A 23,734-nucleotide genomic window follows, 5' to 3' on the forward strand; every position below is an offset into this window, starting at 1 on the left:
AGTTTATAAAGCTTCAATTGATTTAACTTGTTATGTATCTGTGCTTTTATGCAGCTCTATTCTGACATCTCCACTGTCATCCAACAGCCCTTCCAGTCCGAGACTGGTGGCCAGGTGTGCACCTCATTGTTTGCTTACCATAACGGTTACTGCAGTGAAAGTTTATGTACAGCATTGTCATTTCATTCACCTGTGCAGCTGTATATCAAGCCCGGCTGCTGCGCTTTTTCAAGAAATGTAAACTGTACTAATTATGGTGTCATTATCCACCAATAGTAGCAACATCCTATGTCTTTATATAATGCTGGTACTCTGACAGCCCCAATGACTTACCGATGAGGACGATTTGAAGTGGGTGGCGATTTTCAGTTTTCCTAGCTGTGGTGCATCACAGGTTCCATATCAATACACCCTTTTCACCAGCCTTTCACGTTTAAGAGTGCGTCCACTCTATTATGCGCTGTTCGGGCCTTTGTACGATCGTTTCGGGAGCGCCTTCCGCCTCGTCCGCTTCGCGAGCGGGCCTGGCGGATCCGCCTCGTTCGGCGAACGGATGGAAAGTTGGTCAACTTCAACTTTCTGGCGGACGAGCGCATCCGGCCGGGGACCGGATTGCAGCTATTGGCTGCTTTTCCCGTGACGTCAGTGACGTGCGAGCCCCTCCTCCCTCCGCCTCGGTTCTGCTCTGCCGGGGCAAGATGGCCATCCGTCGACTGAACTGGGGAGCGCGGCCTGGGCAGTGGCAGCGATGACGCGAAGCGTATTATATTGGACACATCTTCATATTACCAGTGTTCAGAGCGACTGCAAACTTCGCCTCGTTCAGCAGTGGCGAGCGATAGTTCCACTAGTTGAATTCTGTAATCATCTACGTTGACGGAGTTGACAGAGCGCCTCTTCAAACCGATGCAAGACCTGTGCAGTGGCGGTGTCACGAAGTGTTTATTTCGAGCTGCTTGTGGCTTTTGCATGAGTTTGTAATTCCTGCTGCGGCTCTGCAAACCGACGCAAGACCTGTGCAGTGCAATGGCGGTGTCACGAAGTGTTTATTTCGAGCTTCAACACGCACACCATGGCGATGCCGAAGCGCAGCCTACTAGGCCTAGGTGCAGGTCGCCGAGGAACGGAAAAAAGTACCACGTGACCACGAAAAGAGGTTATTATTTGGGGGGGGGGGAGGGCGCTCGTACGGGAAATAGGTAGGGAAGGGGGGGAGCGCAGTGTGCAGGGATATCGGGGTTTGGAGAGGGGGCAGGAAAGGAGGCAAGGGAGAAGGTTGTCGGGCGCATACCGATCTGACCCTTGGGATGCGGGAGCCCGTTTCGGCGCGTGGAGCGATGCTGGCGGTGCGCTCGCACCGGCTAGGTTGCCATCAGCCGGAGAAGGCTATTGGACAGACGGATATGCCGGGCGCGCCAATCGGCATGCTGGGACCATCCGCCTCGCTCGCAAGCGCCAAAGTGATCGTACACCTTTCCGCCTCACGTCCGCCTGGCGGCCGAAAACTGGCGGACCGCTCGCAAAGCGGACGTGGCGGAAGGCGCTCCGAAACGATCGTACAACGGCCCTTATGCTGCACTCCCATAGAAATGGATTAGTTTTATGTGCATACAGATCTTGGCTTAGTTCCTGTCATGACTCGCGGCTGGTCTGCAGTTTCAAGTGAATCACACACTCAACACTGCATTGCAATGTACGGGGAAAAACTTAAGTGTTCTATTTAATGACTGCACGTCTAAAAACTGCAACAAGGTGTGAAACCAAGCTTTCGGGTACAAGATGAGTGTGATGTGTCTTGCTCCTTTTCATAGCATTGCAAGTAAACAGGTTTTTTGCATGGCATAAATGGCAGCATTTTTTTTCTATAGGCTCCCCAGCACATCAGAAGGTGCGGTATCTGCTGCTGGCTCTTTAGGGTAAGTTGGCGTTCACTTTCTTGTGTCGGAATATGACACCATAACAAACATTTTTTTGAGGCAGGTTGTCAACTTCACAAGCAGGATCCGCTACCCCAGATCCAGGGTAAGAAAGCTGTGCGCACTTTCTTTTATTGGAAGCAGACATACTTTTTCAGTGCATTTCTTGAGTCTAATGATGTGGCCTGTGCTGCAGGTCTGCTGAAAGGCGAGCGTCCAATGGACCTTCCTCTCGGTACTGGCATGGTTCACATTTCCTGCAGTATTTGAATTATAATCAGTGATTGCAAGAAAACATTGTGCGGATATATTTATATGCAGTACCAAACAAAAGAAGGCAGTCTGACAGCTTCGACGATGCGGTGAAAGATGTCTTGGGGAGCTGCTCAGCTACGCTGTTAGAACTAAAAAAATGAAATGCCTGCACCGAAAGATGACAGTCAAGGGGCAGCAAACTGGATAGCTGCTAAGCTGAGGATGCTACCACACAAAAAAAGATGAGGTAACATTCCAAATCCACAAGCTGCTGTATGAAGCCGAAATGGAGCAGTATGAATAAATGAAATCTAAAGTGCAAGCAATCGATATTTTTCTATGAAAGGAAGCAATTTCGGCTTTCTTTTGACATGATAGTGTTTGTGCATGCTGACGAGTAGTTGCCTGTTATCGGAAATTACCTGCCGTCCTGCACGGGTCACCACACTTTCCTGCCATGGCGCCTGGCCGTCACTCATGAAGTAGGATGCCAGCATATCCCTCATTTCCAATGAAGCCCTGTAACACAGAAATGCACGAGATGTTCAACCTTTTCCTTCAGCTTATTCTGCCAGTCTGACTGAGGTCACAGCTCTAATGGGCGTGTTTTACTCCTCATCGTTAGCTGTACCCACTGACTTTGTTGAAAACATGCAATACGCATGTATTTTTGCACTGCTACAATTCTTAATGCAAACTCTAATGAACAAGATCTTATGTGTTAAATGATCAAGTTAAATCAAATGTTTTGCTGTTTGTTATTGATGAGCTTTAATTGCTTTAATGTAAATAAAGCAGGAAATGCAAACTATTATTGATTTCATGCCGTCATGGAAATAATTACCGAGCAGAGTGGCACCTCTGGTCTGTTCATCCAGGAAGGGCACTACTATCGTTCCTCCATGCCCCATTTGTGACATTTCCCTCCCAGTCGTCATGGTCAACAAATCCAGGAGGGTTTACGTTGTCCTTGAAAACACCGAATCTTTCATTAGAAAATTTTGGAGCGCCACACATGCCCTTACAATGTTCTCAGTGGTTTCTTCTTACGCTCAAAAGGGTCTCTTCAGTATTCGCCACCTACTAGCCGGGATACCAAAACTGCTTTCTATGAGCCTCCTTGCACGACTCAGCCGGTAATTAAACACTGCCCTCTTCAAGTACTCGCTGTACTGGCTGACCCTGTAGGCATGAAGAGCTAGAAAAAACAAAAGGTCAGGGTATTAAAATTGCAGCAAACATGTACATACTTAGATGAAGAATGAAATGGCACTAATTTCAAATCATTGAAATAACTGGCAGCTGTGCGCACCCGCTGAATACAACTTGAAAAGAAAAAACTGTTCCTACATCTTATGTCCTCTGGGTGCCTGTTTCCAGTGCGGCCAATTTGAAATGCTACATAAACTGATATTATAAGGGTTCTTATTTATTTTTCGCATGCTTAAGTTGTGCTAAAGAAATGCTACATAGGGCCCCCTTTGGCTGCATTGCACAACTTGATTTTCAGTATATTATCCAGTCAGTAAAACAGGTTAAATAGTGCTCATGCATTTGCTTGCAATCATTCAACTAAGCCATATATGTCAACGTTACATTTTATTACTGCATCATGTTATTGCTTTCACACAAAATGTAACATAACAAGTAAATTATCAGTAATAATAGTATTTTAATACACTCATATTGCACTGCATACACGAAATTTAGTCCTCTGAACCATTTCTTTTTCCATGCAGAAACTAAACCTTTCCTTGTAAGACTTGCTATATGCATGCACGCCGGCTAGACTGCATTTGTAAATTTTTTGTAGAAATTGTTTGACCATTTTTACCGTATGCATGCATTGCACGAAACTGTATCTGCTATGGCAAACAGTGGCAGCAGTAACACAGTACAGCTGCATTGATATTTCATCTCGGGAATCAGAGGAAGATGTCAGCATTAAAAGTAATTGAAGCAACTTGTCACGTCGAGGATAAGGCCGCATGAGGTAAGGCTTCGATGGAAAGGCCTCGTCGCCCACCATCAAGTATGGTATCAGTCCCGCTGAGTCCACTGTTGCTGCTGGGTGGTGGTTGTGGTAGTGGTTTTATTAAAAATAATAGTAAAAAGGAAGGAAAAGATTTTGCTAGCCCCGGCATCTGCCATCGATACTGAACCACCTCAGCTGGGGCAGCGGAAATAAAGGATAGCTGGCAGAATGGAGAAAAATTGAAAGAGATGAGGGGACAGGAAGAGAGGATAGGGGGAGATTTGTTTTTAAAATTGCTTTCCTTTCTTCAAAATATTTGTTTTTAAAATTGCTTTTGAAGAAAGGAAATGGCGCAGTAATTGTCTCGCATATATCGGTGGACATCCCTACCGGTTTTTAGGAGAGGAAATATCGTAGCAACCGTTTCACATATATCTGGGGCCACCCGAACCGCGCCGTAAGTGGTTTGACTTCCGGTTCACTTGAAGGTCAAAACCGCAAGCACCGCAAAATCGTTACGATGTAGCGCAGTGAAGGCTTTCGCTAATAATAATAATAATAATTGGTTTTTGGGGAAAGGAAATGGCGCAGTATCTGTCTCATATATCTTTGGACACCTGAACCGCGCCGTAAGGGAAGGGATAAAGGAGGGAGTGAAAGAAAGGAAGAATAGGTGCCGTAGTGGAGGGCTCCGGCATAATTTCGACCACCTGGGGATCTTTAACGTCCACTGACATCGCACAGCACACGGGCGCCTTAACGTTTTTCCTCCATAAAAACGCAGCCGCCGCGGTCGGGTTCGAACCCGGGAACTCCGGATCAGTAGTCGAGCGCCCTAACCACTGAGCCACCGCGGCGGGGCGAAGGCTTTCGCTACAAAAATTTGTTCCACTACAAAGCACAATGTGGCTAGGTGCGGCAGTGGTCTCGACGTGACCGCAGGTTTAAATGCAGCTGTGATCATAATTATAATTGGTTTTTGGGGAAAGGAATTGGAGCAGTGTCTCTTATATCGTTGGACTGTTGAACCATGCCGTAAGGGAAGAAATAAAGGAGAGAGTGAAAGAAGGGAGAAAGTGGCGCCGTAGTGGAGGGCTGCGGAATAATTTCGACCACCCGGGGATCTTTAACATGCACTGACATCGCACAGGACACGGGCGCCTTAGCGTTTCTCCTTTATAAAAACGCAGCTGCCGCGGTCGGGTTCGAAGCATGGAACTCCGGATCAGTAGTCGAGCGCCCTGACCACTGAGCCATCGCGGCGGCTAAACGCAGCTGTTAACCATTGAAAACAGGCACCATTTCCACCCGATAAGTAGTGCGCAGTAGGCGTGCATGGTAGATTTTATGTAACACACACTGCTCCGTTTTGTTCGAGATCAGCCACAGCAGCCAGCCGCCCGTCGTGACCGAGCTCCGAAATATACGTTCGTTCTCCTGTTTCAATTTGAAAGAGGTGCGTCCGCCTCGGACACAGGCGCGTGAAGCCGGTCACCGACGGCTGTCGCGCTGCAAAGTAGGCACAAGACGCGCGCGCACACACACACACACTCTCTCTGCGCCTGTGCGTTCCAGTATACGCTAGAAAACTTCAGGAACGGAAAGGTCGGGGCTCGGGAGGCTTAACAGCCCCGCTCGTGCGAACTCCGCTAAGATGGTGACGAGGGCCAAGCAAACGTTGTGGTAACAACATCATCTATCCTTTCATCCTCTCTATCGGGGCGCTGTTCAGCTCTTCAAAGCGAGGGAATCGCCGCATCTTCAAGCCCACCTGTCCTAAACCCCGACATTCTATGGCAATTAAGTTGTTTCACGCTCTCTCGCCGCATCTTCATTTTCTTTGCCAAATTCTCTCCGCTAACCGCACACCGTAGCACCTCCCTGACAACTCTGTGGTCATGCACGTGAGCAAAGTACACGTGACGATCAGCCATTTTGGCCTTCCAATTTCCGTAGTGTCGGCATCAGCACTTTCAGCACTTATGATTGTCTAAAAATGCGCATCCTAACACTGATTTGAGAGCGGCGCGTTTCGTTTACGCTTCACCAGTCTTTTCGCACTGGTCAAATGGACAATCAACAGAACGACGTGGTGCATGGAAAAAGACTACTCACCATCTTGGACGATCCAGCGTCGCTCGAGCTGCTGCTGCTGCTTAAACTCTGCTCCGGCCCCATTATAGCTGGTGCGCTATTCGTCTAGGCCACTAGCAGACCACGTCTATGTCCACGTCCGCTTAACGCACTTTTTAACATCCGATACTGCAGAGTCATTTCGACTGCCTCTAGCAGTCTGCAGATTACCGATTACCATCGTCGGTGTTGCTGCTGGGGGGGGGGGGGGGGGATCCCAAATCTGCGCATCAACTTCGTTCTTTGCAAAACTCCTCCATCGCTTTCTCCCCCGTAGTGGCCAACGACCACATACACAAATCTGAAATAAAGCAAGAAGTTTCAGTGTAGCCCATTTAGCATCTGATGTAGCACATGACTTTCTCCTTGCTCCTTCTGAAGTCACTACTGCGTTCAAGTCTCGTAAAGTCATTTCTGTGCTGCTTTATAGTTCGACTAAATATACATGCCACACACAATCACAATTCAGAGATTACCATTTTAACATCTGCTGCTATTTGTGCAGAACCAATATATTTACTGTCAACCTGCATGAGCAAATCATTGCAATCATACACCTGTCTACGCTATGCTCCTTAATTCGTCATGTAACTTACACTACTAAACTATCCTCTTTTCTTTCAGTGCATACAATACCACTCTCTTTCAATGAACATAATACACTGTTTTCATGATTCACAAGAAAATGCACCATTAACGAGTAGTTTAACAAAAGTTTTGTTTTGCCATGAATGCACCATACCTATAATGTGCATCGCATGTTGCCATGAGGACTGTGCTGAATGACTTCTTGTAATTCAAGTTTCGTGACCCTGAATTTGCAGGACATTCAATGCTCACATGCTTTCCATCAATACATCCAATGCAGTAGGGAAAATTCCACTCGACAAGCATGTCTGTGGCAATCTAAAAGAGTGATCGGGAGGCAATATAATATGAGACTGTGACTAAACAATAGCGTAGTAATGCATAAGGCAACATTTAGTTGTCTCATGCGTTATGAGATGCAGGAGTTCAACACATTTGAAAACTCCGTACGCAGGGGGCATTGGGAAAGTCCGTAGCATAACAAATGAGGTAAAGAAAGGCAAGCTTGACGCTTGTCAACACTATACACCCTCTCCGCAGTAACAAAACGGACTGCAGTGCACTTAGTTTTTCCATTCTTCTGCTGTTTGTGGAAATCTTACACAGATTGGCTGAAGTATTTCCTATAATGCAGCACAAGTTTCCCTTACGATCATTCCAGCCGTTGATCGTCCTGTCAGGAAGTTGAACGACAAACCTCATTTTGTCGCCGTTTGCGAGAAATCTGAAAAGCGTAATCTCATCACATATGTCTCAAAGGATAAATGAGGAGGAGGGGGGAGGGTGAGTTGCATCACAGTGCTCATGCCGTATGTTTTACACAATATTTTCCCAGGGACTGCTGATCAGGCACTATGACGGGACAGTACCGGGTCACGGACTTTCGGACTTACCTTACTGTCATGGCAAGTCGATCGTGTGCGGATATCGACCGCCTAAACGGAGTGTCCTGCCGCTCAATCACAGGCCGAACTAGGTGGAGCAGTGTGTCGAACGAGCTCGGCGGCATCCGAAGGAAGCTATAATCAAGAATCAAAGACAACATCACTATCACGTCACACACACGGCACACTACGCGTTTAAAAAGGTTGTAATCACTCACTCTCGGAAGAAGCCTTCATCTCGGGAGCGCAGCCGGGGAAGCAAAGCATTCGCTTACCCTTCAACGCCTCGGTAGCGCCAGCAGGGGTGGTGGTGGTAGTTTTATTAAAAATGATAATAAAAAGGAAGGAAAAGATTTTTGCTAGCCCCGGCATCTGCCATCGATACTGAAGCACCTGAAGCAGGGGTGCACCCAAAACCTTCGTCTGCGTGCCTTTTGCGCGCGCAGCCGTCGCAACAGCAGAGAACACACAATGACCAAAACGCCCATCGTCGTCTGCACTTGCCATTGCAGAAGTCAACGCGATCAGTGCGGTAGATGACGAGGGACGAGGAGCTGGTATGTGGTCTGTAACCGTCTGTTTACAGAGCACTGCACGGTAAACTAAACTGACAGCATACACATCACTTGTGCGTCCAGTGCTCGAATACGCCGACGCTGTATGGGATCCGCACACAAAAACGGATATAAAAAATCTTGAAGGCGTCCAGAGGAAAGCACTCCGGTTTATTTACCACGCTTATGGTCGGCAGGTCTCGGTGTCTGATTTGCTCAACAGATCTGGGCTTCCCACTCTTGAATCCCGTCGCAAGCAGCACCGGCTAAAAATGTTGTTCAATATCATACATAATAAAACAAAACTGAATTTTCAGAGTTACATGCAATACAACACAACACGCCCCACCCGTAACAAACACGAAAGGACTATCTTGATGCCACGATGCCGAACAAAAGCATATTCTTGTTCCTTCTTTCCACGCACCATTTCCGAATGGAACCGACTGCCAAGCGATATCACCAACCTGGTATCTTCAGAATCCTTCTTGTCTGCTGTTTCGGCTCATGTATCGCAGTAGCGTGTCTAGTACACAGTGTATTTCGGTTTCCTTGTTTTTATTCTGTTCACTTAGACTGTTTGACTTCGGATGATTTGCCTGTACTTTTTTTTTTGCTTCCCGTTGGTCTTATTGAATTTTGTCCTCGTACTGTAATCGCCCTTTGTCGCTGTTATTTTGTTGTTGCCACTTTGTAATTTTTTTCCTTTGTGCACTCCTGCCCTGACCGCCAAAGGGCAGTCGGCAGTATTTATGAAATAAATAAATAAGGAAAAAGCGCGCGAAAACCGCGAAATCGCGCCTATGCTCGCGCAGTTCGAGACAAGGCGAGATCAGCGCTGTCACGTGACTCCGCGGCGGCCGGTGCGCGAACAATCAATGTGGCCTCTCTGCCGCACGGCGTTCTTGCCACCGGTGGCGTGCCCCGTTCGCACCGCCCACTCATTCGCTCGGCATGCTCTTGAGTCACACAATGACATAGTTTTCATACTACAACACTTCTAAGTCCACAGCACATCTATAGAGCAAGCGGAACGAACCAAAAAACTCGGTGCCTCGGAGGGAGAAACGAGCCAAACGTCTACATCGCCACTGACAGCCGGGCCGCGACGCGCCATGAAGGCGGACGCGGTCACGGGGCTGACGCAAGCTGTCGAGGCACAGGGGTCGCCTTTAGGCCCTGCTGCCTAAAGGCGAGTGTTGCGCAACATTCATTTACAAAGGCCGGTCAGCCCGTGCGTGGTGCACGTGTGTCGGCGCGTCGGTGATCGAGAAGGAACTCAATGGGTTGAGGTTTCTCAAACACTTTACTCGGAGGCAGGGAACAACACAACCAGGTAAAAAACGAACAAAGGGAGTGGCAGAAAGAACGATACAAAACACGAAACGCGACAAGCCGGAACACACAAAAGAAACGTTAATCCATCTAGTTACTACAAGAACAACAGAGGCATATACAATGCATTACATGTAGTAAATACAACGCTACATATACAAGAAAAAGGTAAAGTCCGGCGGACAGTTCACCTACGGGGGCCAAGGTGACGACTCCGGTTCGGGTGGCTGTCGATACGGCGATGGCTCGAAGGCGGCGGGCCTGGTGTGATGGAACGCGTGCCTCGGCGTGGTAATTCGGCCCTCAACGCCGCGGACACACCACCCAACGGTCCCAACCTCCCTTGTTGCCTGTCTTCTCTCGACTGGTCTCAGCTCCCGGCAACCCGGACGGGGCCGGCGGCCGGCAGTTTTCCTCCTATCATCGGTACGCTTTCTCTTTGTTTCTCTACGCGGGTCGACGGTGAAGAGGGGACGCCGTAACCGGCCAAGCTCCCCCCGGAGCGCGCAAAGACCCCCCCCCCCCCCCCCCCCCCCCCAGCGCGCCGGAGAGCTGCGCCTTCTGGAGAAAAGTAGAAAGGGCACAAGATTTATGTCTTCCGTGACAGCCGCGCCTTCGCAAGAGGAGGAGAAAGGGCACAAGATTTATGTCTTCTGTGACAGGTGTCGCTGAGTCAGCCGGGCCTGCACGCTCGAGTTCCCGCAACCAGTGCATATGCGCCACTGTCCTTGAAAACGCCACGCTTCCTCGGAACTCAATGTTCGTTTGGTTTACCGATGGCCGAGCTCCGAGAAAGACCTCGACGGATCCCCGCAAGCAGCCATGCTGCGACCCAGCAGTTACTGCTCTACGTGAGCCCTCTCCTCTCCTGTCTCCCAATGGGCCGCGTCCCGCTGGCTTGTGACACAGCCCCCCACTAAAGAATATTATACAATATTATTTTGCTAGGCACAGACCAACGACAAATCGCAACAATAACACGAAAAAAAATTTGCATTTCCGCGCCACACATTTTTCGTTTTTCAGTGACGTACGAGGGAACGATACTTTTAAAAGCAACGAACTAGGATTTACTTCAAACTACACAAAGAGAAAAGAAACACTGGACGGAGAGCGTCGAAACGGGAGCCTCGCTTCCCCACGGTCGCTTTGTGTCTGGCTTTGCTGACCTTGGCACGCGATCGTCCCCTCCGCGCAACCGGCCGTCACACATCGACACCGCTCTCCCTCGGAGGGACGAATGGGCGCTTCCCAACTGTTGGAAGCGGCCGAGGCGTCCTTCCCTCTGACACAGTGGGCGGCTCGCAATGTTGTGCCGTGAAGACATCTTGGGGGCGTCAAGGTCTCAGAATATTTAACATCCTCCCCGCCGAATGAGTGTTTGACTCGTTCCTTTTGTGCTTGTAACGGGTGTAGGAGTTCGATGGGACGCGTTACTGTCGTGCCATCTGGCAAGCGTATCCCACAGGAGGGTGTTCTTTCGTCTCGTCCAGGAAACACCTCCGTGATGCGGCCAATTTTCCATGTCTGTGGAGGGTGGAAATCGTCATAAAACAGCACCAGATCGTTGACTTGCAGGTCGCTTGATGCTGTCGGAGTGGAATGGTGGTGTGACCTCAGCGAACACAAATATTCGCTTCGCGACCGGTTCCACAGGCATTTGGTCAGGTGCTGTCGGCACCTCCAACGACGAGTGAGTTCGCCAGAGCTGGCAGCCGTGGAATGTCCACCACAGATTGGCAAAGACATCAAGCGCTTTCCGACAAGAAAGTGTGCCGGTGTCAGTGGCTCCGGCTCTCCTGCGTCAGACGGGACCGTTGTCAGGGGCCGCGAGTTGATCACGGCTTCAATATCCGCTAGAATGGTACAGAGCTCTTCGAAGTCCTGGATGAAAGAAATGTAAGACTCGGTCGATGACTGAGCTCGAGAAGCGAGGTCTTTTTTTAGCGCAGAGCTTGCATCCAATTTTCTTGCCAAATAAGTAGCGGAGCTTCTGCTTGCAGGTGTCCCAAGAGGTAAGTTCTTCGTCATGCGTCTCAAACAAGACGGCGCCGTGCCCGCCAAGTAGATGACGTTAGCAAGCATGAGGGTTGCGTCCCATCGGCTGTGCTGACTCACATACTCATTAATGGCTAGCCAGTCTTCAACATCGACGTCATCGGTGCCACGAAGGTACCCGGATCGCGAGGCTGTGCCACGGCAACGGTCGGTGCTGGGGTTGATGCTGTGGCCGGAGGTGCGTTGGACGGCATGGCGATGGATTCAACGTGACGACCACTGCGGAGGTCCACGGCGTGGTGCAGTACCCAGCACAACCTCCACCAAATATTACGAGGTTAGTTCAGCAGCAGGAACGGTAGGCCGCACACAGAAGACACACCAGTTAACGGGTCACTTAAGCACTAGCGGCAGCGTCCTCGTCTTCGTCGACTGCCCAGCGACACAACAACGTCGTCGTCGCTTCGCGACTGAGTACCGTAACAATACTCTGAAAAAACACGTCATCTCTCTCCACCCTTTCTATAAATACTGACAATGAAGTCCATACAACAAAATCACAGTATGGAACGCCCCACACTGCCATCTGCGTTTGCACTTGAAAAAAATAAGAGTGCTGTCGCTTTAAACGCAGGCAGCCATCAGTATCCTCCAAGCAGAAGTTGCGGTCCTTCACAGCTTCTAGTATCGTACAGTTGCAGAGTGAAAAGGGACATTTCACTTCCACAATGCCCATTCCGCAGCAAGTACGGGAAACATAACTGTCTGGACTAGCTGCCATATTCGGGTACTTCACACTTAAATAAACTCCAGTCTTTTGATGGGTGAAGTCTGTGTGGTTCTTTATCACTTCCTCGGCGTAGCTTGCGATTGCAGCAGCCTCGTGTTGTAATCCCCACGCCGTGGCTGGAGTGGAAATAGTGTGTTGCTCTGGATAGCATATTTTTTTAGTAAACTCATTGCTGGTTCATACACACTTGTGAAGCATACATTCCTCATGACTGAAGCAGTGATCCTGCCTGCACGATAAGCGTACCATTTTGCACACTTCGATTGCTCCCGCGTGCATTCCTCAATGCTCTTCGCCATCTCTTTGCTGATCGAAAGTTCGGCAACAGTTTTCTCAGTACGGTAGATCAGTGTAGGCAGGTTTTCCGGCTGTGCTTCTAAGCACAACAAATCACGAAGGAGAAGAGGTTCTTTTCTGTCGGGTGGCTCAAACATGGCGCTGTACTGTGGGTGCAGCATGAAGAATGCTGGTGTAGCACCAGCATCCGCAAGTTTACCGTGAAATGCCTTCAGCTCTTCTTCTGTTGGGGGTGGCATAGGTGGTAATGCTTGTGGTAGGCCTCCAGGTACGTGCTCAACGCCTGGCTTCAGGTGAATACTATTCATACGCTGCTTCTTTTTCTTTGATGACGAAAAGTCAATGTCTCTGATCCTCTTATTACCAGCCCCAGAGCTGTGCTCAGGAAGCCAGATGTTCTTTTTGTCCGTGCATACTCGTGAGTCACCTGAGACGTACTGCCGTCTCAACAGTGAACAATTTAGGACCAATTTGAGAGCAGGCTTCGCCTGCACCTGCCATGCAAGTGCAGTGCGCTGTCACGACGGCTCCGTCAGGCTCAGCCAGAACCCCACACCTTCAGTGGCGCCTCCCTTAGCCTTTGTGAATGGGTGGCCTGAGAAAAAATGACCAGTAATTAGGTGCTCACAGAAATCTACATTCTTCATAAGATGCCACTGATCTCAGGATTGTTAGTAAGATTCCGGCCCCGGAAGCCGCATTTTGATTGGAACAAAATGCAGAAAACATTCTATCACCCGAAAAAGTTGACGGGATGCGTGTCCTCGGGGGAAAAAATACTGTACTCCATTGCCTCGCGACCCAGTTGCCTGGTATTGTTACCAGCTGATGAAGCATGCGCGTTCATACTCTCTCTCGGACATTTCAGGTCAGTGGCATGAGTGACTCTACGGCATGACTAGTTGCCCAGCTGCAGCATGCGCACGTCAAACACCCAACAACAAATTTCATCGAAAATTTAAGGCAACAGTGCATTTAATCTGAGGCTGTAAGCGTATTCCGATAGCTCCATTTCTTTCAATTGCAATCATTTTGCATTCGCACGTGCCCTACATACATGAACTTGTATCTGCCATTCGAAACAAAGCGAGCGCAGAGTCTAATGCCTGCTGCGGGCGGCACGTTAGCCACAAATATTAGAGTACAAATCGATATTTTAGGTACACAGACACACAAACGCGCTCTTCCGCGCATGCATGCTTCGACGTTAAGGAAGCTCACCTCGGCTCAGAACGACGACACGCTTCGATGGCACTCGCATGGCATTCGCACTTTTTACCCGTCCACTGATGAAGTAATTATGGGCCTCAGGAGACTTCTATGCCTTCAAATGCTGAAGAGACACGTAGCTAGTTGATAACACTAGGAAATTGATGATATCAACGTGCGTCGTGCTTGGCAGCAAGTCGGCATCGGGAGCGGAGTTCGTCCCAACGCGTAGTGTGTAGGGGTCCACGCCGCCGCACATTTCCACCTTGGATTCGTACCGAGCCCGCGTAGGCCCCACAAGCTCGTCGAAATAGGAGCGGCAAAAACTCATGCCTGTCGGCGTTTGCCACCGTCTTGCGTGGAACAGAGCAGCGAACGAACGCGCAGGCGCCGCGAGCGCAGCCCAGTCCTAGCCAAGCTATCTTCAGTACCTGGCAATGGCGGACATCCGGCGGAAGTGGCTGGCGTGAAGTCACATGAAAACTATGTATATATTATTATTAAAGGAAATGGCGCAGTATCTGTCAAATCTCGCTGGACTGTTGCTTGTCCGACGTGACGTCGCCGTGCAGCGCGCGCGCGCGCGCGCGTTACGCCGTAGTATAAACGCGCCTTAACAGAGCCTGCACTTAACCGCTAACCAACGTATTCAGTGGCGGCATCTATGGGAGCCACTGAACACCACCCCCCCCCCCTTCGCACACTCACTGAATAATAAAAAAAACCTGTGCCGAGGCCCCGGAGTCGAACCAGGGCCTTCGGCGTTTGAGACGGAGACGTTGCCACTCCGCCGCGACGGCTCAAGGTTTACCCGTGAATAAAGGCGCATCTAGTGAATGCACTCTTCCGATGCAGAAATCTCCATACCTTCGCTACCTATATCCTGGCCTAAAGGAGCTAGGCCATCAGCAATTTTTCCGTTAAGAACTCGGAGCGTCCCTTCCTGGCACAGCCTGGGCGCCGACCACAACGTTGCACGCAAAATTACGTCAACTTGCGTCAACTGGTTAGCAGCGGTGAGATCGGTTCGTGTTCTATACTTTTACCGACGCTGGTGAATGCTGAGTTTGTGAGATTCTGGCAGATATTTTGATTAAATAGTAAAGTTGATCCAAAAAGGTAGATGGGTTGCTGCTTTGTGAAGGCGTGGGTTTGTTAAGGTCCCTTCACGCCAGCTTGGGTAAACGGAAGCCACGGCCTGAGGTCGCCATGGAGATGAACACACTGCGAAAATCGGGACCTAGTTCTAATCTGTGAGGACTTGTGTATGAACGTGGGGAACATTCATAGGAAGCCACATCTAATTCAAGCAATTATAAATTACGGTGTGGATAGAGAGGAGCTTTCAGAATTGAAAATGAAATTTGGCTTTGCGGGGAAAGGAAATGGCGCAGTAATCTGTCTCAAATATCGGCGGACACCTGAACCACGCCGTAAGGGAAGGAATAAAGGAGGGATTGAAAGAAGAAAAGAAAAAGAAGGTGGCGTAGCAGACGGCTCCGGAATAATTTCGACCACCTGGGGATCTTTAATGTGCGCTGACATCAGACAGCACACGGGCACCTTTGCGTTTCGCCTCCATCGCAAGGCCGCCGTCGTGGCGTTGGAACCCGGGAACTCTGGGACCTCATCCAGGAGAGGCTCAAGGAGGATATGAAGGAGGGATATTTTTTTTCTAGTTTTAGGTGGGTTTAACGTCGCAAGGCGACTCAGGCTATGAGGGACGCCGTAGCGAAGGGCTCCCGAAATTTCAACCTTCCTCGGATTCTGTAGCGTGCGCTGACATCGCACAGTACACGGGACCCCAACATTTCGCCTCCATATCGTTGAAATATTAATTTGCACTCGTCAAGAAATCAGACGGCGATGAAGACTTGAGTCTTGAACGCCGGCATCTTCGTCCCGTTTCAGCAGGCTGGGATCCTTTGTGATTCAGTTGTGTCCAGGGCTAGATGGATTACTTTATTTTGGTCTTTTTTCTGGCTCACCATTAAAGCTCTCCAGGACTCTATACTCCTGTCTGGTTCATTGCAGTTGGGCATGTCCACACCGTGTGGATCATGTTTCCAATTTTGTTAGTGTTTACATTCGAGTAATGCATCGCCAGATGCCGCCTGCTTAGTGCTAGTGGGTTCGAAAAACTCTCGCCTGTAACTTACCCATACGACTGTGACGTGCAGCACAAATCGTCGGGAGATTTTTAGTGTGATGCGTCGACAACCGAGCGCTACACGTGCACGCCTCAGCGTTGCGCGTGTGCACTTGCGGATGGTGTTTGCATGTAGGAAGACGGGAGAGAGAGGTGAGCATGAGGAGCGGAGAGCTGATGGGTGGGAAAACCGAGGTGTCAAGGGAGACTACGCAGCGGAGGTCGTGTCATGCAAGGGTGGAGGTGGCAGCTGTCGGATATAGGGGTTCGTTGCTGCCGTGGACCTCCCTTCATCACCGACGCAAGCTTCCTTGGATAGCCTGCATTAAGCCCACGGCGTTTCGGGACGCCGCCCGACTGTTCCTGGGTACACTTCTGCTGTTGCCAAGTTCCGGGGGCTGTTGACGAAGTCTACCGGGCGTATTCCTGTGTTTCTCTCCGCTCCTACCACCACTTGGCCCCCTTCCGCCGCTTTCTTTGGACGCAACGCCAGTCACACGTTGCATTATCCACCCGCGTCCGGCCTGTCTGCAAGGCATCTCCGCTTCACGCTTCACACTGAGACGCTCAAGTTCTGATGAACTCTTCCTTTAACCTGCAGTGCTGTATGCGTGTTTAGTGGTTTTTTCTTTGTGTTTTCGTTTTCTGCTAGGCTTTTTGCCATTTAAATTATAAACACGGCTTCGTTTTATTTTGTTTGATCTGTTTGTTGTCTTGTTCCAACCTGCACGCGATAGCGTTCCCCTTCTGCAGTTGGATACGCGTTTCAAATTCGCTACAGTGACTTCTTTCTTTTTGCTGAGGCCTTTGCCTGCTTGAGGCACTGTCTTCCTCGATCCGGCCATGGCGGTTGAATTTCGATAGAGGCAAAATTTTAGAGGCCCGTGTACTGTGCGATGTCAGTGCACTTTAAAGAACACCTGGTAGTCATAATTTCCGGAGCCCTTCACTACGCTGAAGGATGCCTCAGCGATACTTCCTTATCACTTCACTACGGCGTCCCACAAAGTCTCAGTTGCTTTGGGACGTTAAACCTTCATAACCAAACCTAAGCTTTTATGAATAAGAATATCTTGGTACGTGTTCAGCTCCTCGTCCGTGTGAAGGGCTCTCAGCTCGGACGAGACCGCACTGGGATTCCGGTGTGCAAGTTCTATGACTAATGCGTGCGTCGTCCTCGTTTCTTCGCAGGCCCTCGTGGGCTGAAGTCCAGACAAGATTAATTAGCTCTGCTAGTGTCGGGCAGACCACCAGAATTTTGACTGCTTCGGCAGATACCCTGCCCTGTGTGGTAGTTTCGGTTAGCCGATTTGGAATCAGTCATAAAAACCCTGACATTCTGTTGACTTAGGGTCAGCCCAATGGCTACTTCCTCAGCCGCTGTGGCGTCCTTCAGTCGGATGCTGCAGCACGAGACTCGGTCCCCGCCCTCCATAGTTGCTAGGGCTAAGAAACCCGTTCTGCGTTTTTATTCCGCTGCGTCCGTGTAAACCACGTCCTGTCTGTTGACTAGTTTTTTTTCTGCAGAGCTTAGAATATTGGTTAATGAAACCCAGTGGGTTTCTTTCCGCAGATACGCTCCCCAGCACGTCATCGTTTGCAGAATGACCCGCAGGAATATTCTGATCTTCGGAATGTCAGGACTGAGCGTCGAAATCGCAATAGACGACAACGATACATGCAGCAACCGCGACCTGAAAGGGTTCGTTCGTACGCTTTTGCAGTAATACTGTTTAGCAAATGGGTCATCAGAGCTAAAACTCCGTGATTCATGACCACATTTACCATATACATTGTTTCTAAGCATGATATGGTACACTATTATAGGGCGAATGCCTTGTTATATCCTATGAGCACAAAAGCCGCCATTCGACGGCCTCCAAAGTATGAAATTCCTCAGTGACGTGACCGTGCTCCCTCGTGGCGTCGGCGGTAGACCTCTAAGATAGCAACGCGCACAGCAGAGAATAAAAGTAAATTTTAAGAGAGCGCTGACATCGAACCAAAAGACCTTCAGATTGCATGGAGTGCACGTACCTATTGCCCACAAACCGCATTAGTTACTGCCGATGCCTCTTGTTTTTCAAGTGAATTTTCAATGCGTTACCCCACCATGTGATGGCCGTATATCATACCTACCGTTGCTATTTGTCATATAATCCTTATAGCAGCCTTGTATGCCACCTTGCTGGCCACAGAAGTGCAGGTCACACGAGTGTGAACTGCTTCAAGTGCGAGCAAGCAACATACGTTGGTCTTTGTTGCTTACTTGCGTACTGCTGTTTCTCCCCTGCATACTGAGAAGTGAGTCTTGCAGCCCGGTCTGCCGTGAATTGCATATAGTCGGTCCCAACCACAAAGGAAGTCCCTCTCTCGAAGTCGAAGAGATATTGTGGAAGAACGGAGGGCAATCTTTAAAGCATTGAATAGGATGAATCGAGAAGTAGCAGAGTGCCTAGAATGGTGGTTTTATTTATTTATTTATTTCAGTGAAGCTGTATACCTCTACCGTCCAAGGAAATTTTGGTGTCATCGCCGTCAGCAGCAAAGAACGCCAGGCTAAAGAAAGACCTCAAAACAGGCATCAAAACCAAATGATGGATGATAAGGCGGGGTGTGAACTATATGAACACGGTCCGACACGTTCCGGTAAGCATTAGGTTTGCAGCTGCTTCGAAAGGAGTTGACGTCATTCGAGCTCTCGTGTGAAGTGCAAACCGCATAATGTATGGGAGCGGCGCCGGCACAACTGACTAAAAATAATAAAAAGGGCAGAAAAAAAAGTTTAAAACTGGAGGACGCTTAAGCTCTGTCTAAGCGCGGGACGCGACAGCTTGTTGCAGCTTTGCCAAGGGGTCCACGGAACGCCATCGTTCGTTCGGCGCGACGGCTTGCCCGTTGGACAACTTAAGGAAGGAAACATAACTTGGTCGACACCAGAAACCGCACCCGTAAGGCAACGAAAATGAAAATTGCTGATGGCCTAGCTATGTTAGGCCAGGATATACGCAGCGAAAGCGCAACTTCCGCATCGGAGGAGTGCATTCACTAGATGCGCCTTTATTCATGGCTAAAACTTGAGCCGTCGTGGCGGAGTGGCAGCGTCTCCGCCTCAATTTCCAAAGGCCCTGGTTCGATTACGAAGCCTCCACTCAGGATTCTTTCTTTCTTTATTCAGTGAGTGTTCGGGGGGGGGGGGGGGGTTACAGTGGCTCCCATAAATGCGGCCACCGAATAAGTTTCTTAACGGTTAAGCGCAGGCTCTGTTAAGGCGCGCTTATACCCCGGCATAACGCGGGCGCGCTGCATGGCGACGTCACGTCGGCCAAAGCGAGACCCTCTATACTCCAACTGCCCTTGACCGCCGACGCGTTCGGCGGCATTCGGCGCACTCTGACCGCACTGTCGGAGACTTTGAGCACGTCTCTATTTCGCGCCGAGTGCGCCAGCCGCCGCCGGGCCCGGCCAAACCGGTTCGGCTCCGCGGCGATGCGCGCGTTGTGGACGTCATGTGCCTCCTCGGAGCACCGCCACGGCGAAATCGCAAGTTCGCGGCCAGTTAAGCTTTCGCTTTGAAATGAAAAATTTGGTTTTAAAGGAAAGGAAATGATGCCTGCCTCAACATATCTGGGTGGGCACCCAAACCGCGCCATAAGGGAACGAATATTTCCGACGCGCAGTGCGGACAATTACAACTACGCGTTCCGGAAAACATTAGGTTTGCAGCTGCTTCGAAAGGGTTTGACGTGATTCGAAGCAGTCGTGTGAAGTGCAAACCGTATAATGTATGACAACGGCGTCTGGAAACAATGCGAAGGCACGTTCCTTCTCCCCGCTCGTGTTTCCCGGTAAAGATTATGGTTGCGTTTTCATGTGGTTGTCGTAAGCAAAAAAATGCCAGGCTAAAAATTGGAATGCAAACCGCATATCTCCTCTGAAATCAGGCATACAGCATAGAGCTCAAGTACATTTCACTTGTCTCTCGTTTCACTCTTTGTACAGCCACGTGTGTTAATCTTCAACTAACTTCCCGCAATGGGTAATTGGGTGTCGTTTTACAGCTCCGTTGTCCACCACCCACCATGACAGCGTAGATTGGAACCACAGTTCTATTTATTTATTTATTTATCTAGATAACTCCGCCAGCCTTAAATTAAGACCTTAGGCAGGAGTGGGCGATTCAGGAACGGAACACAGTATAAATCCATAGCAAGACACTGTCAATACTTATGTAGAGCCCTATGCTTCTTTGGTGCACCCGCTGGGTGCTGTGTGTGCTTCGCCATTGCGAACCACGGGGAACTAGACAATTTTTTTTATTCATGCTGCTCAAACGTACCAAACCGACTCTTGCTATCAGGGGCACCGTAGTGGAGGGCTCCGGAAAATTTCGACCAACCGGGGTTCTTTAAAGTGCGCTCACATCGCACAGTACACGGCCTTCTAGCATTTTGCCTACATCGAAATGCAACCGCAGTGGCCGGGATCGAACTCGCGTCATTCGGGTCAGCAGCCAAGCGCCTTAACCACTTAGCCACTTCGGCGACAACCAGACACACTTTGTCTCCTGACTAAATCAAATTAAAGCAATCAACATAGAGTAGCGGAATGTAGATAAAATTAGGTTTGTGAGTTGACTATTTCATGTTCCCTTCTCTGGATAGACAAATAAATTAGATATTCGCGTGGACATTGTGACATTGACACCACAGTAAAATGAAACGCTGCCCTTTCCTCCTTTTCTTCTTATTCAGATCCATTTGGAAACGGAATGTGTGGCAAGTGGCTGTGCTGAAGTCACTGCTGAAAAGACTGCAGCCTTAAACAGATCCGCTAACGTATCCAATAGAGTTCGATGTGGGTACCTTACTGCTCCGACTCAGCTCCTGTAGCGTGTCTAGGCACCGATGTTGAGCTTAAAATTTTTTTGTTTTCATGCCAGCTCTATCATTCCTATCTCTGGGGAGCGTGGAAGTGCTGTTTCCACTGGCGGAGTGTAATTTGTCGCATTCGAAGAGGTAAAACGCTAACCAGCTGTTGCTGTTGAAAAAAAATTTTCTTCGTTCATTCTGATACATGCCACTCCAGTGGGAATCAGATTTATTGGTGAAAAAACGCTTAGTGCCCTGCTACAATTAGAAATAAATGCCGCGCTCTTTTCCGCCAAGAGCCTTGAGTGTATCCGTCCTCTCTGGCCATTGAAGCCCAAAGCAAGCCCAAAGCAAGGTGCGACTGTCGCTTCATGCAGCATTAAATAAAGCGAGTGAAAATATTAGTTTCTTATAATTTTTGTGTAACTTTATAAAAAAGCAAAAAAAAATTGTACGCTCTTTGTTCACGGAGAGGTATTTTTTTCTAACCTTAAAATACGGTAACATTACTGCAGGAAGAGCGATCAACCCGTCCAGGAAGACAAGCCAAATCTATGCGTGTTGACCGGAGGAGTTTCAAACGATTCTAGAATTAATAGATTCCTAGGCTCACCGAATGATTCGAAGGATCCGCATAAAGCACGAAACTTTCAATTTCTGCCACATTATGCACAACCAGTGTTGCTCAAAATTCAATGAATGCTTACTGATTGAACTTCTCAAAGTAACTCCACCGCTGATGATTTTACATTTAGGCCTTGTGGTCAGGTCAGACATTTACTAAAACGATTTCTAAGGAGTGATGCGTGATGGCAATAGAATCTGTTTTCATTTCCAAAACAATCCTTTAACTGAAAAGTGGAAATTTTTCTAATTGTGTTTTCACATCACTACCCGTCCGCGACAAAGGTGAAGTTAAAATTGCGCGATTGGATTGGAGCAAATTTTATTTGTGCCTGCAGTTGGGCGCTCGCGCGCCCCGACGAGGGCCTACGTCGTCTACGACGTTGTCGTTACTCGGCGCGGGTCTCCGCTCGCCGTTGCCGGTTCGCTGGGTCCCTGCCTTTCGAGCGCCCCGAGGATCTGCTGGACGGCCCATAGCTGGTGGTCTTGGTCGTTGCTCTTCGCGGCTGCCTCCAGCCGCGGCGGGATTTTTTTGGATCTTGCTTCCTTTGGATTTTTGAAGCAGTCTCACAAGATGTGCGTGTGATCTGCCGTCTCCCTTCGGCAGACTCTACACGTATCGGTCGGGTAGGTGTCGGGGTACATGCGATGCATCAGTCCCGGGCTCGGTAGCGATCCGGTCTGGAGCTGTCTCAGTAGTACCGCCTCCACTAGACTCAGCCTCGGATGCGGGGGTGGGAGAGTCCTGCGAGCCAGGCGGTAGGCCTTCGTGATTTCGCTGTAGTCCGTCATGTGGTCCTTGGCTCCGAACCACGTCGGACGGTGTGTTGCCGGGGCGCGGTTGGTTAGCGCTCGCGCCGCTGCGTGTGCCGTCTCATTGTGGTTCTCACTGCGTTCCGACGCGTCGCCCGCGTGCGCCGGAAACCACTTGATTCTTACTCTTCTGTCTTGCAGTTTGGTCGCTCGTAGTACGCGCTCGGCCTCCCTGCAGACTTGGCCTTTGGCGAAGTTTCGCACCGCCTGTCTCGAGTCACTCAGCACCGTGTAGCAGTCTGCGTCGCCGATGGCCAGGGCGATGGCCACCTCCTCCGCTTGTTCCGCTCCGGCGCTTCTCACGCTCGCTGCCGTCCTCGTGGCGCCGGTCGACGCCTCTATGACGACCGCTGTGAAGGAGTTCCGTTGGTATTCGGCCGCGTCCACGTACCGCGCGTGCTCGTCGTTGGCGTTCAGGTCGATGAGAGCCTTGGCCCTCACCGCTCTTCTTCCCTTGTTAAACTCGGGGTTCATGTTCTTGGGTATGGTGTCGATTCTGGTCTGTCGTCGGACCTCTTAGAGGACGGGGAGCTTCATCTCCGCCTCGTTCGAGTGTCCTATTCCCAGGTCGTCCAGTATCTTCCTCCCGGCTTTGGTCGGGGACAGCCGCTCCAGTTGAGAGGTCCGTTGCGCTTCGTCTATTTCTTTGAGCGTGTTGTGCATCCCGAGTTGTAAGAGGCGGGTCGTGCTCGTGGACTCGAACAGGCCCAGCGCCGTGCTGTACGCTCTTCTGATGATTACATTGATTTTGTTGCGTTCGTGTTGCAGCCATCTGTGGTAGGCTGCAACGTACGCGACGTGGCTGATGATGAAGGATTAGACGAGACTGATTAGGCTCTCCTCTCTCATGCCAGCCTTCCGGGAAGTGACTCTTTTGAGGAGTCGCATAGCGTTGGCCGCTTTTGCCGAGAGACGGGTGATCGTTTCGCCGTTTCTTCCATGCTTTTCGATGACCATGCCTTGGATCCTGATTTTGCTGACCTCGGGGATCACGTTGCCGTATTTGGTTACGATTCTGATTTTTTCGCATTCGCGTTGTCTGGTCTTGCCTCTGCCATTGTTCGTAGTTGGGAGTATGAGGAGCTCCGATTTGCTCGGCGAACATCTCAGTCCGGTGCCTTCCAGCTGGTCTTCTATCGCGTCGACGGCGGCTTGCAGCGCGCCCTCGATGTGGGCGTCGCTGCCGCCGGTCACCTACAGTGTGATATAGTCCGCGTAGATGGTGTGCCTGACGTCTTCGATGTCTGCGAGCTTCTCGGCCACTCCGATCATTACCAGGTTGAACAGCATCGGCGAAATGACCGATCCCTGCGGTGTGCCGGTGCTCCCGAGCTTCTTCTCTT

The 23,734-nt window shown here is 49.9% G+C and overlaps 1 pseudogene; it reads right to left on the reverse strand.

Moving 5' to 3' along the window:
* Positions 1-2,023: 2,023 nt before the first annotated feature.
* Positions 2,024-17,518, reverse strand: LOC144119817 (uncharacterized; annotated as a pseudogene).
* Positions 17,519-23,734: the final 6,216 nt, after the last annotated feature.

The sequence above is a fragment of the Amblyomma americanum genome, chromosome 2, assembly GCF_052857255.1.
Source record: "Amblyomma americanum isolate KBUSLIRL-KWMA chromosome 2, ASM5285725v1, whole genome shotgun sequence".
NCBI lineage: Eukaryota > Metazoa > Arthropoda > Arachnida > Ixodida > Ixodidae > Amblyomma > Amblyomma americanum.